Genomic DNA, 17,022 nt, shown 5'->3' with positions numbered 1-17,022 from the left:
ATTAAATTAATCTTATAAAATGTGAATAATAACTACTTGCTGCTGTCTCAATATCCGGTTAGCTAGTGTGATGAACATTACTATGTAGTTTTGATTCATGTATGGAAGTCCATACTGCTAGGACAACTAGCTAGCTCAGGTCTACTTGGATGATGGTGGATTACTGAAGGATTTAAACAAAGGCTTAGAAATGCATTATCCTGAACCGGATACTAAGCACTTTCGGCTGTTCAAAACTTCAAACTTGCATAGCACATATTTGAGGAATTGTTGATAAACTTTCATGCAAGTTACTCATTATTATCATCTTGAAATTGGGCATATTTAACGAGCGTCGATGAATTATAAATATTAAGTTTTTCCCCAATAAACCTTTTTATCGATACTAAGCTGCTTCAAGTTTTCAATCTTTGCATCTTGAAGTTGGGCATATTTACACTGCTTTTGACTTTAAATTGCTGATGTTGCAGTCTTCTTTTCTCAAGAACACGCTCGAGGGAAATCCAAGTAATTGCTGATGTGGAGAGTATAGCCCTCCTCGTTGCCAAGAACACACTCGTCGGCAAAGCCATCGAGGGGACCCAGTGGGAGGCGCTGAAGCCCTGCATGACCCCGAGAGGTGCTCGAGGGAATTAGTTCAAGAACGCTCAAGAGAAACACTTTGGAGAAGCATTTCTTTGGAGGGCTTGCATTTGCTCAAGGGGGCTTTAGATACTCATGTCTAATTTTCTTTTTTTATGTATGTGGGCTTTCAACATTTGAAAGTTCATCTATTCAATGTAGTTTGTAAAAGAAATCAGTGTTTTCTAGCATTTGAGCCTCTTTTTGGAATAAAGATGCAGTGTGTGATTTTTGCAGGGTGTAGGTTAATCATGTATGTTTGAGTTCAAATTACTTGCCTTGTATGATAATTGAATTGTGGCATCATGTATGTTGAGTTCAAATTGCTTGTCTTATATGAGAATTGAATGCTTTTGATAGTTATCATCATATAGCCTAGACTTATTTGGTAGCTTGAGCTTCAATGGTATCAATCAATGGAAATATTATGGGGTAAACAGAGGTTGATGTGTCGTTGGCTTGTGTGTTGTTGATACGGCACGTTTAGACTACTATAATCTATATTATCAACATATCCAGATCTCAACAAACGCAAAGCACACCCGATGGTTTGAATGTATTATCTGGAGCATTGTTTCTGGAGCATTGTTTCTTCAATACTTGATCATAAGTATGAACAAACTCATGTGTCAGTCTACATTAACACATATGACAATACCAACAACAACAAATGACACAACCTGCTTCAGGGCATTAACATTCACACAAATGACAATACCAACAACAACAACAATACCAACACATGTTCCAGTCTACATTAATGACAATACCAACAACAATAGTACATTTCACACCTAACAACTCACAATACCAACACATGTTCCATTACAGAATAAACTCAAAACCATATATGTTTCTGTCGAGGCACACCTAACAACTCAAAACAATAGTACATTTTTCAGTCTAAATTTCCAGCCTTCAATAATGGAAATTTCCAGTCTTCAATTTCTGTTGAGGCACACCTATTTGATCATACATTTTTCAGTCTAAATGTTCCAGTCTACATTTTTCTGTCGAGGCACACCAGGTAGCTTCCTATTTTTGCACAGAAACCGGTAATCAAAGTAATATTTCATGATGGAACTCGATTTGTACTAAACCCTCATCTTCTTCTCCGCTGAACTCTTCCGAAAAGTTCTTCATCTTTTATCTGCAAAAAACATACCACAAACTGAAATGTATATCAGTGTAAAAGGATTGTGTACGTACCCGATATCATCTACTCACAACGTAATCCAAATTATGTACATAATCTACTCCCAAAATTCAAGGTTCATACAAATGTATATATCAGTCTATAAACAAGGAAAATTCAGATTCTGTGTTGAATTTTTCGGATCTATATAGTGATCATTGAATTACCAAATGCACTAAATCTTCCCTAGTAGAATATATAAGTAACAAATGCACTAAATTACTAATGCATTTAAATTGGCAAGTAAATTTTTGAGCCTATATGCTCACAACGCTACTGATTTTTGGTTATTAATTTGTCCTGATAAAATCGGAGCTCACCTGATTAATTTGTCACTTAGTGAATTACCAAATGCATAGAACCTGCACTAAGTCATCGTCTTTTATCAGGATTTTATCATGACTTAGTGAAGGTAATTCACTAAATCTTCCCTTAGTAAGAAGTTAAGTTAACTTGAAAGCATAGAACCTGTAGCTAAGATAATTGTAACATCAGAATAAGTATTCAGGATGAATGAATTGGAAAACCACTTCATTAGGCAAAAGAAAAATGTTAGAACCTAAACGAACTTTATTCTCAAGTAACAATCTTTTTCCCCCCATTTAGGGAAGAAAAATGTTAGAACCTAAACGAACTTTATTCTCAAGTAACAATCTTTTTCCCCCCATTTAGGGAAAAATGGGTAAATGTGTTTGAAGAGAGTAAGGTTAAGAAAATTCAAATACCCACTGACAGAGATCAAAATAAATCATTACAAATTATTATACGTACTAGAATGCTAATCATAACTAAATTCCTGGTTAAATTAATATAATAAATCCCTGAAAAAATAAAATCCTGATAAAAGACGATGACTTAGTGCATTTGGCAAGTAAAATCCTGATAAAATCGAAACTCACCTGATGAATCGGATAAAATTGGCGGAGGAGGAGGGCTGAAGGTGGAGGAGGAGGGCTGAAGGCGGAGGATGAGCTAAATTGAAGAGGAGCCAGATGCGGATCCAGCCCAGGCGACGTGCCAGCAGGCGGCAGGTGATCGGTGGTCGAAGGCGAGGACGGGATGGAGGGGGCCACCGACGGTAGAATCTAGGGTTTGGATTAGCGAAAGAGGGAGATAGAGGAAGCAGCTCTCGATTCCTCCGACGACTCGAACATCTAGCTCCATCGGTTTGAGAAGTTGGGTTTGGGGGCGAGAAGTCGAAGTCGAGTTTGGGGGCGGCGGTGGTCTAGGGGTCAACGAGCGAGGAAAGAGGGAGAGGTTGAGGAGGAAGTTGTGGAAGAGAGAGGGAGGAGGAGTTTGTGGTAAGCAGAGAGGGAGGGAGGGTGCCTGGGGAACGATAATAATGGCCAAACGGGAGAGAGGAGGAACCACGAAAATGCGCGACGGCGCGTTAACCCGTTTTCGCGCAGCGTTATTGTGTGGCGAAAAGATTATTTTCGGCGATTTGAAGATTTGCTGCTGGTGCTCTGCTCTGCTGCTATATTATATAATAGATATCATATATATAGTATATATATATACTATAGTATATAAGTATATATGATATAGTATATATAGTATATATATATAATATGAAGTATATATATATATAGTGTTGCTAAGAGTGGACGGCGCATTAGGATAATCGTGCTAAGGATGCGGTCTAAAATCAAGGGTGGATTGAGCTACTGATTGTGGATGATTGGCCGCTCCGTGTGACGCTTGGATCTACATATGCTAAGAAAGCGCGCGGCAACAGCATGGCAGTTTGCGGGTGAACCGCGAATCGTCGGTTTGAGAACGGCCTCCGGGTGCTAGCGGCATGTTAAAAATTTTAATTCATATGCGAAAACGCCGTTAAAATTTGATAAGCGAGCTTGAATGAAGAGGTGCAAACAAACGAGCGGTTCAATCGGCGGCCAAAGCTTGGTGTGTTTGGGGTTTTAGAATATGTAGAGATGGCAAGTTGCGAAATGAGCAGATGCATCCACAATGATAGCTCAATGGCATGTGATTTTAAGCCGCGGCGTCCTTAGAATAATTTCTGAATGTGTCAGGCCTTAGAACAATTGCTCGACCATATATATATATATATAATATATATATATATATATATATATATATATATATATAGTAAGATAAGAATAAGTATGTTCTGGTACCAAGCACAAGTTTTGTAGGTTGGTAGTGAGGTGGTATATTGCTCGCTCCAACTGCATTGTGAAATGCGGGGCTCAACATTCAGCATAGTTTGGGGAAGTGGTTGAGAATTAGAAATTTGAGTGGATGAGAATATGACAGCTCACTACCGAAGGGCATAAATTTTGTGGGCTTGGGTACGAAGGGCTAAACTTGATTTGCTCATCTCTCTCTGCTGCTACTGCGTCTGGCTCTCCGTGCCTCTATTATATATATATATATATAGTACTATATAATAGTACGTATAGTATATAATATATAATATATATAATAGTAATATATATATAAGTATATATATAATATATAGTATATATATAATACTGCTGCATCCGGAGTATACTGTACCGCAAGCAATAATTACTGGCAGTATAGGCTGCATCAACAAATAACATGAGCAATCCTCATTGCCTATTGAATTCACCCAAAGTAACTTATGAGAATCATTATAACCTGTACACAGATGAGGTAGCAGCTGCTTCAGACCCGATAATACAATATATAAAATCAGTTCCTCATTGCCTTTTTATGTTATAAGCTTAGTAACTTATTGAAAAATATAACTCAACAAAAAATAACAGCTCAGACCTGGTAATACAACTCAACAAAAATAACATGAGCCAAGACAGGAGTAAGAAACATGATAGGTAGCAGCTGCTTCATGCACATAAAGTAAAGGTGTTGTCTCACGATATTACAAGATTATAACATGTTCACTTGATTATAAATACGGCTATAATAGTGCAAAAGTAGGTAGGAAACAAATCCATTACCCAATATAGTGTCCACTACGGCAAATCATCGGTGGCAAATCCATTTTCGCGAATAATCTTCTCTAAGAATAGTTTCTGCACATTTTTCGACTTGATAATGAACCGCCTAGATTCTGATTCATTATCATATAGAAAATCCAGCACATTATCCAGTATTGTCTCAGAGCAATCAGCCGCATGTGCGGATAAAGCCTTGGCCATGCGATCAGTCCAATGTAAAATATGTTGGTTTTGGATTGAGTGGGACATGGACTCGATGAGTTCACGCATTAGTGAATCATCATCTTTGCCCTTGCCACCCTTCCTTTTTGAATGAGGTTTGGCATTGGATGTAGAAGTTACCCCGCTAGCCGACTTCACATTTTGAGAGTGAGGGTCAAGCCTTTCATCACTTGGTGTCTCAGCCTCAAATTGTGACTTTGAGGCCTCAATATCATCATTTTCACAAAGATTGATCGGTTCCTCAAAAAGTGGATTAGGCCGACTATTTCCAAGTTTCTTACTCACATCTTTGGCATAATTTCCCCTTGCTTGGTCATCACCAACAATCGTACACAAATCATCGTAGTGCGTTAGAGGCGTGTTCAAGTACTCCTTCAACTTTGAGCTATTGCACTTATTATCCTGTGTAATAACTAAATTTAAGAAAAAATTGCTCGCTACATAAAATTGTACACAAATAATGAAAGATAAATATAGCCAGTACTAATCGATACCTTTGTCCACATATCAAATGAATCTGGATCCATGATCACTATTTTTGATGTCGGATCAAATCCAGCCCCGCTCATGTTCATCACAGTTCGCATATCAAAAAACTTGCTCTTCAAGCTCTTCATATGGTTCATCACATTCTCCTTTGTGAATTCAGTTCCACATTGCTTGTTAACTTCATCTGCGGCCACTTTGTATGCATGCATTTTAAAATTTTTATCAACCTTAAGGCCATCTCTTGCCAATTGAGCAAGAACAGGGATTAGAACATCATCATGCCTGGCATTCCAATACATGTTAGGCACACCCCTAGTGTTGGGAGGATTGTCTATAATTGTTGACGCCAATCTTCTTTTAGCAGCTACTTTCTTCTTTTTCCGGGATGGCGATATTGCCTCGGCATCAACTTCATTAACCCTCTTAGTCGAACGACTCTCTCCAGATTGACAATTACTGTTATGTGGGCTAGGGGTTGCATGGAATGTATGGTGGCTAGTAAGCATGTTCATGTAAGACGTAGGTTGCTGAGTCATATATGCAAAATTACCGTCGTAAGGAGAGAAAGATGGAAATGGAGGGGGTGGGGGGCGGGGGAGCAGAGAATGGTGCACGAGGGAATGGCATGAAGTTCATGTTCAAGTTTGAAGGAGGAGCTGCAGGGGTTTTAGGGGAGGGAGTGGCATCACAATCATCATTTCTATCACCAAACTCGGCCATACTTAAGAGGATGAAGGACCTGTTACAATAAAATCACATAGTGAAAATATGAAGAACAAAGATCATGTTAGACCAAAGGCACATAATGTAAAGATAAAATCAAGCCACCATTAACAAACTTAATAAATACAACCAGTCCCGACGACAAACTTAAGAAATACAACAATACTGGAAATACAAATATGTCAATTACAAGCCAATTTCGGTTGTGTCCCCGCCACGATATTTATTACAATAGTCTAGCCACATAGCACTTACAATGTCATCCCTCTTCTCTTTCCATTCATTCCTTGAATCTCTTTCTTCTCTTTGTGTTACATTTTGAGAAAAGTCAACAAGATTGGCATCTTCCCCCTCAGTAGCTATTTCTACATCGTCATCATCAATGGTAATGTCCTCATTTAATAAGTCATCGCCCGGGTCGACTATAGCAATGTAGTTATGAAGTATAGCACAAGCCAATACTATGTCAACTTGGGTTGGAAAAGGATAATGTGGCTTTGCAGTGAGGATTTTGAAACGATTCTTCAACAATCCAAAGGTTGATTCAATTTTAGACTGTAGCGAGGAATGTCTTAGATTGAATAACTCTCTTCTGTTATTTATTGACCTACCCCTGTGCTCATTTAAATGGTAACGTACACCACGATAAGGGGAGATGAAGCCAGGCATGGTGGTGTACCCCGCATCGCACAAATAATATTTGCCTACAATTTTAAACAACACATTATCGTAAATAATTAAATTCTTTGTAAATTACAATTGAATATCCATTTTTGTCATTAACGAAATTACCATCGTAGACTCTCAGGCCATGAGGTTAAGGTCTTGAAAGTGCATCTTGTAGTACTCTATAATCATTTGCAGACCCCTCCCAACCGGCGAGAACATATGAAAATAACTTATTTGGGGTGCAGGCGGCTAGAACATTTTGAGTCACACCTTTACGGCCTCTAAAGCGGGCCACAAGGCTAGCAGGAAGCATAGCGTCAATGTGGGTCCCGTCTATCATGCCAATGCAATCCTATATAATTTTACAAATTGACTATTAATCAATAGGATAACAATTTTACTTCTATAGATCACTGTATGTTCATGAGTGTATTACCTTGAAATAAGGATAGTACAAAGGATTGCTTGCAATCTCTGGCGCTAATTCCATTGGTGCTTGCTTCAAGAACCGCCCCCGTATACAACCAACTGCTTCTAGGCATTTGTTAATATCTGGAAATTGTTTCTCCCGATCTTATGAAATGTGATCTTACTATTCTATTTTTTGTTTTATGTCCTAATACATTAAGAAACATGAGCAACTGTTCTTCAACTTTTACATCACGTGAATCCTGTAGTAGGCCCGACCCTCTCATTATACTGGCAAGATTTTCAAATGCATGAGGCCACATTCTAACATAGTCTCTACAGCTGTGACTATAGCCAGAAAATACGCGGCATATGTGGGCATTCCTAGACTCTATTTTCTGTTTTTCCCCTCCCCATGGTGATAGGTGACAGATTTTCTTCTACAACGCATTCTCATTACACATGTCAACACAGTGATGATGGCAGACATAGTAGCATTACTCGATATCCTCATTAACGCTTCGTCATCAATATCTTCCATCTACAATAAGTGCAAAATACATTCTTATACATAGACAAATAATGGGATCGAATTTTTAATTCTAATACTTTCAGCGGATATTCAGTATAGTAAAATTATATAACTACACATAATTTCTTCTTAAATCAACCACGATCTCATATTCTAAATAAAATCAAACTGTGCCAATATTTTGAGCTAGCCTTCATATACACGAAGGACATCAGTAAGCAAAGATAAACATCTAAATTATGTAAGTATAGAAAACAAAATTGACATTTCAAAAAATTCTGGGGAGTAAACTATGCCGTAAATATACTCAGTTTTTCCTCACAATATTGGAACTCAGACTCTTCTATAATTGCCGACTTATATTAAGTAAATAGTGACAATTTATTAAAATCATATAAAATTAAAAAATTAGGGAACTGAAGGCTATACCTTATCGTCGGTGTGGAGTAGACCCTGATGATCAGAGGAGGAACTTGAACCCCTAAACCAGAGATCAAGGCGGCAGATCTGAAGTTCAGATTAGGGAGGAGTTTCGATTACAAGTGAATCAGAGAAGATCACCTCCATCAACGAAGGCGACATGCACTATGAAAAGGAATCAGAGAAGATCACCTCCATCAACGAAGGCGACATGCACTATGAAAAGCCCCATCATCAGAAAATCACAGACTTGTAAAACCCCAACATCAGAAAATTCCTTTTGAAATCAAGGGCTACGTGCGTTCGAGGTGTCCCAGCAGGGATCTAATCAACCATTCTAGATCGATTTGCCACCGATTGATGCCTCGGCTACCTGATTTTTCTCTTGAATCGGCGCGAAACAGAGGAGGGAAAGGTAGAAGAGAAGAGGCAACTGAAGATGAGGCGGTGAGGGTATCAACAACGGGTCCAAGCTCTTCGAGTGAAGAGAAAAGGAAATGCTGAGCTGGAAGTGTTGTGTCAGATTTCCAGCCCAATTCCACTCAAAAATAGTGGAAATGGGGTGTCCAAAAAAGGCTACCATTTGTCAGTATTTTAGCAATCCTTTTCCTAAAAAAAGTGGGAAACAAATGCGGTTTTTGGAATCCAAAAAAGCCCTAAAAGTTGCTTTTTGTTTCATAACTGCAGTTTTCCTAAAAAAAACCCCCAACCAAACAGCCCCTAAAAGCAAACACATAGTTCTATGTACTGATTTTTATTTATTTATTTATTTATTTATTTATTTTGCATATTTGCACATGCTTGTATTAGTAGTTCAATAGTCCTCTAGAATTATGTTTGTACTAATAGTTACATGCGCTTGCGTTGTACATGAATGTAGGCGTCAAAAATTACCTAATAGGTCCCCGAACACAGCTCGAGATGGAGAGAAGACGATGAATGTCATTATCTGAGTCAAGGAAGATTATCCGACGCTAGTAAACGCATGAAGCGAATCGGTGAAGCGTACAAGTCAGCGAAGCGACGAAACACACGTAAAAACAAAACAAGCTTAAAACAAGTGAACTGAAGGGGATGCAAACAGTCAAAACGTCAAAAAGACGAATGAAACAGGCCAGGAGGCTCGCGTGAGTGCGAGCCACCAAATGGTGGCTCGCACAGCTCCAAGCCACCACGAGTGTTTTGACCTCCTAAAACTCCCCAAAACGCAGCATTTGATGTTTTGTTAGAATTCTTTCATCCCAGGACCTCTCTAACTCTTCTGAAGCTATCCTTAAGTACGCTTGGGCCATTGTCAACTGCAGATGACGCCAAAATACTTGCTCTAATTAGAAAACGCGACGACAAAAGCCTATAAATAGAAGCCAATGGTCTTCATTTGAGAGGATCTGAAATCAGAGGTGAGGTGCTGTCGAATTGTGTAGTAAACCACGAATTTCAGAGGAGAATTGGCAAATCTTGGCGAACTTTTTCATAAAGAAAAAGCTTCGAAAGATTTGAGATTCTCTCCCCCTCTTTCCTCCAGATTAAACTTGGTTTTAATCTCAAGAAGAGCCACAATATCGCTTGGTCCTGATTGTTGCTGCTGCGATTGTTTCCTTCGTGAAGTAAGAGCATAATTATTTTGTCAATCGGATCTAATCTGCGGTGGTCCACGGACTAACGCGTCCCCGATACAGGCAAAGATCCCATGCAAAGTAACATGAGATAAACTACCGCTGTGTTTTATTGGATAAAGTTATAATTTTCACTTTTTCATTGTAAGAAGATCTTATAAAAAGATTAACTTTTCTTTTAGTTTGAATCTATAATCGATAAACGGTGTAACAGGTTTAACAGCAATGGAAAAAGCAACTTTTGACGAAAACAAACTGGCGACCACAGTAGGAGCCAACAGCCTTTCTACGAAGGTTGATGTGTTGTAACCTCGGATTCACATCCCGGTTGAAGAAGAGGTCAAATATGAGTTCGACCAATAGAAATTCGAGGAGTACTTGTCCTCCTCCTCCAGATCCGCCTCTCCTCACAAATCCAGGAAGGTCCGCTGGTCTTCGGATTTGAAGATCCAAGAAGATGACCTCCACGCTGCTGCTGCTACAGTTGCACATCGCAATGCTTCTTCGGCTTCCAACGAGGCCGGATCTGCAGATCTAGATTCCTCCTCGATTAAGGAGTTAATCGCTGAAGGCGCACCAAACCTATCAAAGAGAGCACGTCAAAGACAACGCTAATGCCTCACGTGCCAATTTGCCAAGGCCTTAGAGTCAGTCGACGGAGTCCGCTATAAGGCGAATCTGACATCTAAGAAATATTAGATGCCTCAGCAGCAAACATGAGATTTTCCCTTTAAAACATCAGCTAATAAATGGACCCACGTTAAAAAGACTCACTCAACCCTTGAGGAACGAATCCAGAAATGTCGTGCATTGCTTGCACATGTAGAAATCCTCATATAGGAAGCCAAGAAATTGTAAAAGCATGATGTAGTCAACATACCATCAAAACTACGTCAAATCTGGAAGCCAAAATCCAAAACAAAGCCCAAAAAATCAAACCACCAAAGACTGGCTNTAAATGGTGGCTCGGCCAAAGCCGAGCTACCAAATGCTGGCTCGGCCAAGGCCGAGCCACTAAATGCTGGATCGCACCAGCCCCGAGCCAGCCAGCCCCTGTTTGCAGGAATTTTGCCTCCCGTGACCATTTTTGAGTCTCTAACGGCCTCTGTTCCTCTCCCAATGAGTCCTACACCTCAGGTGGAGCCCCACAACAACGTGGACTTGTCTTGATTCAAGATAAATATTGCAGATCGTCTTAGTCCTTTGCATGAAGGTCGAGGCAAAGCTCCAATTAAAGAGCGTTTGAGTCTGGCGAATGAACCTCGTGTAGGCTGTTTAAAAATTACTACAGATAGCTTATCCTCATCAAACACCGATAATAAAAGTTACAATCTGATGACTTTCAAAAGGTTATAATTTGAAGACTTTCACATAGATCGATGAGGGTTACAATCTAAAGACCTTCACAATAACTGATGAAAGCTCTAATCAACAACCTTCATAATTGTAGGCGTATAAAATTGCTTATAGGTCCCTTAGCACAGCTCGGCACAAACCGACGAAACATCGGGCGACGTATCCAAACACGAGCATCAGTCCACAACGCCAAAGCCAAGTGACACGCAACGAAGCGGATTAACAAGGCGACGAGGCTAACGAACTGCACGCAAACAATGGAATACATCCATTCGCATGCGGAATCAAGCTAACAGTTCGGTGAGTCAACGAGTCATCCAACCATAGAACGGATTTGAACTCAAACACCGAGGCAGATTTACTGGCCATATTCGATCGACTGTCAAATCAGAATCCGGTCAACAACGAAGCGGGGTTTACTGCCAAATCAGGGTTCAGATCAACAAATCAGAGTCTAAATAACTACGGACCGGAAAAACGTAAAACCACAACACCCTAGGGGACTTTGGCAAAACCGAGCCCACCTATAGGTGACTCGGCAAGCCGAGCCACCTATAGGTTGGCTAGCAGCCTAGCCCATTATAGGTGGCTCGGTGGCCGAGCACCTATAGGTGTGGAGCCAGATCTGTGCCGGGGCACAGATCTGAGAGCCTATAATAATGCCCTTGGAGTGCTCATTTAGGGGTGAGGAACCTTTTAGAGGCCCGAAACTTGCCCGAATTGAGAAACTGAGCTTGGCGTAGTTTTGGAGGCTGAAGACTTGGACATTCAGATCTGGTTCTTGGGCGAGCATCCACGTCACAAAAGGCAGGAGTTCGAGAGAGAGAAATCAGATCTGAGATCTACACGAAGCAATACTCCGGATCAAAGCTTGGCCTTTGATCCCGAGAATTAAAGGATATTATTTCCTTGGTGAAATAGTACCCCCGGCTGTTATTTCCTTAGTGAGATAACACCCACCAAATCGTGTAGATCTGACCGGATCTAGATCACACGGTAGTCCACAGATTAACCCCAGCGTTAGCAAAGAACCCACAAAAGCGAGTGACCGCAAAACAGTAGCTCGTGATTCGTTCGAAAGGAAAGTTGTAATCTTTTTTTTTTATTTTTTCTTTGATTTCGTTGTAACCGGATCTTATAAAAAGACCGGATCTTTTGTAAGCAAAAAGTAATTACTTGAGAAAACAATGACATCAATGAAAGCTACGATTTTTCCCGCGAACAATCTGGCGACCACAGTGGGAGCCACCGATCTCGCTGCCGAGATCGTCATGTCGCAGCCGCGGATTCCGAGGGGGACCCCCCGATCCCGCTGCCGAGATCGTCATGTCGCAGCCGCGGATCTTAATCCCGGTCGAGGAGGAGGTCGAATATGAATTCGATCAGGCCAAGTTCGAGGAATATCTATCATCCTCGTCCGGATCTACCTCCCCCCGCAAGTCCAAGAAGTTCTCCTCCAGGAGAAAAGTTCGTTGGTTTGAAGAAGTTCAGAACGCCAACGAAGCTCTCACCCCAGCTGACGCCAAAGTTGCGTCGGGTGAAGTTCCACCGACCTCCAACGAGGTCAAACTTGTTCTTGCCGACGCCTCTACTGTTGAGGGCGTTGTGACTCTCTCAAAGAGAGCCCGCCAGAGGCAACGTCAACGCCTTGCGCGGCAATTCGCTAAGGCGATGGAGTCCACAGACGGAGTCTGCTACAACGCGGATCTGAAGAACAGGGGAGGCAAACAACCTCAACAACTGAAGAATGGCAGCCCCTCCAAGCCGCCAACGAGCGAATGGATCCGGGTCAAACGGAATCGTTCGACACTTGAAGAGCGGATTCACAAACGCCGCGCGTTACTCGCACAAGCAAAAATTCTTGTGCAGGAGGCCAAGAAGTTGGAGGAAGAAAGAGTGGCAAAAAAGCCATTACCAACCCGCCAAGTATGGAGGCTGAAGCAGCCTCCAACAAAAGTTCAACCACCAGCGAATCAACCAAAGTCACCGATAATTCCAATAGCTTCTCCGGGAGATCATGCAGAATCGTCCCGAAGGAAGAAATCAGTTTTGGAGCGTCTCGGTCTAATTCCCGACGAGAGAGGCAAAGCTCCAGTTCAAGAACGTTTGGGCCCAATGAAGAAGCCCCGGACGACTCAACATGCTGGGGGTCACCGCCATCCTCAACGTGACAAAGAAATCAGGGCAGCTACGCGCACCAATTTGCGCATTGAAGTCCAGGAGCCCGTTGAGAACTCACGCCCAAAAAGGCATGTTTCGAGGCGTGTGACTTTTGAAAGCCTAAAGAGAGCAATTCACCCTCAGAAGGAAACATTATCGTCTGATGACGATAGTGTTATACCTGAGAAGTCGTGCCAACACACGATATGTTACTCCGATCGTCAAGCAGACGAGTTGTACTATCGTGCTGGGGGTACGAATAAAACCAGGAAAAGGAGTCCCCGAGAACAGGAAACTCAATGCCCCTGTTCCAAACTCATTCGGGCAGTATTGTCTGAATGCAACTGCATCAAGGCGGTCCCCGAATGAGTTTTGGTTTTCAAAAGGCTCAGCACCGAAACGCCAAAACCAAGGCCTAGGCGTTTCCGACGAAGAAGAACGGTGGTTAAAGAGGGAGAATTTCCGAGAGTCACCACTAACATGACCAGCAGAGGGACATCGGCACGGGATAATCTCGAGTCAATTCTGAAAGCATCCCAGTGTATAACCCGTCTGTAGTCTGGAGCCATCAAACGAAAAACATACGGTAGGGTTCGGACAAGGGTACCTTCAGAAGATGAAGAATCTGATGCCGGCTCCGCGGTTGCATCAGATAATACGGTATCCAGCGAGGGACAACCCCGTGAGGCACTTATGATAAGTGCGGAACAAGTGTCTAAGATGCTTGAAGACGCCTTAGCTAAGCAACAGGAGACCTTCAGGTTTGAAATGCAGATGGCCATGCAGAACATGAGAGAAATGCATGACCAACAAATCCAAGCATTGACGAACCAGCAAGGCGAGCCAAGTCGTCGTAACCCGGTTAATCTGGAAGACGAGGATACGAATGCGAATGAGACTCATAATACCAATAATCCTCCCGTCAATGCAGGGGGTGGTAATGAGAATGCTAGCAAAAACACAGGTGAAAACTTGAAGATTAAGAACCTCGAGAGCAAAATCAATACATTGATTTCCGCTCAAGAGACGAAGAAAACATGCATTCCTTGCCCATACCCAAGAGAATGGGAATCGATCCCATATCCGGCGAAGTTCAATCTAATTAACTTCACGCCGTTTAATGGGATGGGTTCACCCACTCAGCATTTGATTTACTTCAAATCGCACTTGGGGGTTATCTCTGGTAATGAGCCTCTGATGGTACGGTCCTTCGTTGGCACTCTTCGTGGAGCCGCATTCGATTGGTATCGTCGCCTCAAGCCAGGAAGCGTGAACAGCTGGGATGACATGGAGACTAAGTTCCTCGCCAACTTCTTCGACGACGACACAGAGATATCCATTGGGTCTTTGCTTGATGAGAAACAGAAAGACGGGGAATTGGTGGACACCTTCGTCAAGAGGTTCCGGAACAAGGCGATGAACTGTCGGGACCCGATCACCGAGGAATTCATCCTCCAGACTTACCACAACAACCTTGCACTGGACGTGTTGGAAGCAATGGGGACAGCGCCGGGACCCGATCACCGAGGAATTCATCCTCCAGACCTGCCACAACAACCTCGCGTTGGACGTGCTAGAAGCAATGGGGACAGCACCATCCAATACATGGAAGGACTTGAAAGTCCGGGGAGAGCAAGCTGAGCGATTCCTCAAGAGGAAGAAGGCGGAAAGAGGCCAACCGGCGACAAGTGCTCCAAAGCAAAACTTCGTCCCACGGGGGAAAGGTAAGGCACAAGCTAATGCAGTTGATGCTAATCAAACCTTTCAATTGCAACCACAGCAACAGCAGCCACAGCAACAAGCACCCCAACAATCTCGAGGACAATGGCAACAACGGCCTCAGAAGCAGAAATCTGCGGAGCCGAGGTTTCCTAAAGTGTACTCCTTCAAGGATGATGAAGTTCCCGGCATCTTCAAATACCTGTTGGAGAACAACAAGATCCAGTTGCCGGCGATCGTGGATCAAGAAGGGGCCAGCAAAGTGACGGATCCAAAGTACTGCGCGTACCACAGAGCGGTCCACCACCCTACGAGATCATGCTACCACCTCAAGGACAAGATCCAGGCGTTAATCGACGTAGGAGTCATAACCCCGAAACCAGCCAAGAATGTGGGGGCCAACGCAGTGTCAATCAGTTTTGGGTCGGTGCCTACAACTTGGTTCGAGCCAAAACGCGTCACCAAAGTCGGGATGAAGACGGTGAATGACGATCCGCACGGACAGCGCCAAAAGGGACTTGTGCCGCACACAACCCCAAATGGCGAAATCCTTTGGGTTCATCCAGATCTGATTGGAGATGAACAATGGGCCGGTTCGTCATCCGGGAGGAAGTCTAAAGGAAAAGGGAAGTCTTGTTATGGAGTCTCTGCTATCCCAGGGGAAGACGACGAAAGAATCTCCACTTTCCTGCTTTCTGAAGAAGAACAAGAAGCTTTTGCGACACGGAGCGGAAATGAATACCACTATAATTATCCGCCACCTAGTGAGCAGGGGGTGAATAAACGGGGACCAGCCAAAACTCTCACGGAGATGGGGGTGATTACAAGTCCTACACCGGGCGAAGAGGCTCGATGACAGTCGGTGAATAAATCTAAAGAGAAGAATCCCCAGGAGGTTTAGAATCCGAAGCAGTCTCGTTTCAGTCGCCCGATTGGAAAAGACAAACCGGAAAGCTCGAAGACTCCGCAAGTCTTCGATATAATGGCTCAACTAGCCAACATTCCAGCACGGATAACGCTGTATGAGTTGCTGCGGTTGTCCAAGGAAACCAGGGAGGCCTTGCAAGAAGCTTTGGCCAATTCAGAGGTGTTTCTGACTCAAATCAAACCGGTGCCTGAAGAGCCAGAACTGCTGAGTCAACATTGCAATATAGCGACTAAGAACCTTCCCTGCATTACTTTCACCAAAGAAGATATGCAGACGAAGAATTCGAACCACGATCAACAAAGAAACCAGGGAGGCCCTACAAGAAGCTTTGGCCAATGCAGAGGTATTTCTGACTCAAGTCAAGCCGGTGCATGAACAGCCAGAATCGCTGAGTCAACAGTGCAACATAGCGACTAAGAACCTTCCCTGCATTACTTTCACCAAAGAAGATATGCAGACGAAGAATTCGAACCACGATCAACCGCTATATTTCATCGGGTACATTGGCTCCAGCAAAGTCAACCGAATCCAAGTGGATCCGGGTTCTGCTGTGAGTATTATGCCACTTCGCTTGATGCATGTTATAATTCCCTCCACACTCCATCAGTGTTTAAAGTATGTCGACACTGATAATAAGGTTAGGACGGTGGTCGCGGATAAGCAACCATTCAAGGGGTATGAGAATTATTTCACCGATTCTCTCCTTTATGGTAACGAATCCGATACTGAATCATCGGCCCATGGCACGGACAGCGGAGAAGAAGCTGATACCGAAGCCGGATTTGATTACAATGGAGGTTATGTTTTAAACGACATTGTACCCTTTGTAATCAATCTTGACGATGAACAATCGTCAGATGGAGGTTGTAACTGGCAACTTGCCGACATTGAAATAAAAGATGATTTAGAGTACTCCCTATCTCTTGATGATGTGATAAAAGAATTGTACGATAATCCTGATTTGTATATGCCGCTTTGATCATCCTATATAACAAAAGAACGCATCCAGCATTCTT

This window comes from Asparagus officinalis, chromosome 5, assembly GCF_001876935.1.
Source record: "Asparagus officinalis chromosome 5, Aspof.V1, whole genome shotgun sequence".
In the NCBI taxonomy this organism is placed as follows: domain Eukaryota; kingdom Viridiplantae; phylum Streptophyta; class Magnoliopsida; order Asparagales; family Asparagaceae; genus Asparagus; species Asparagus officinalis.
This window is presented reverse-complemented; position numbering follows the sequence as displayed.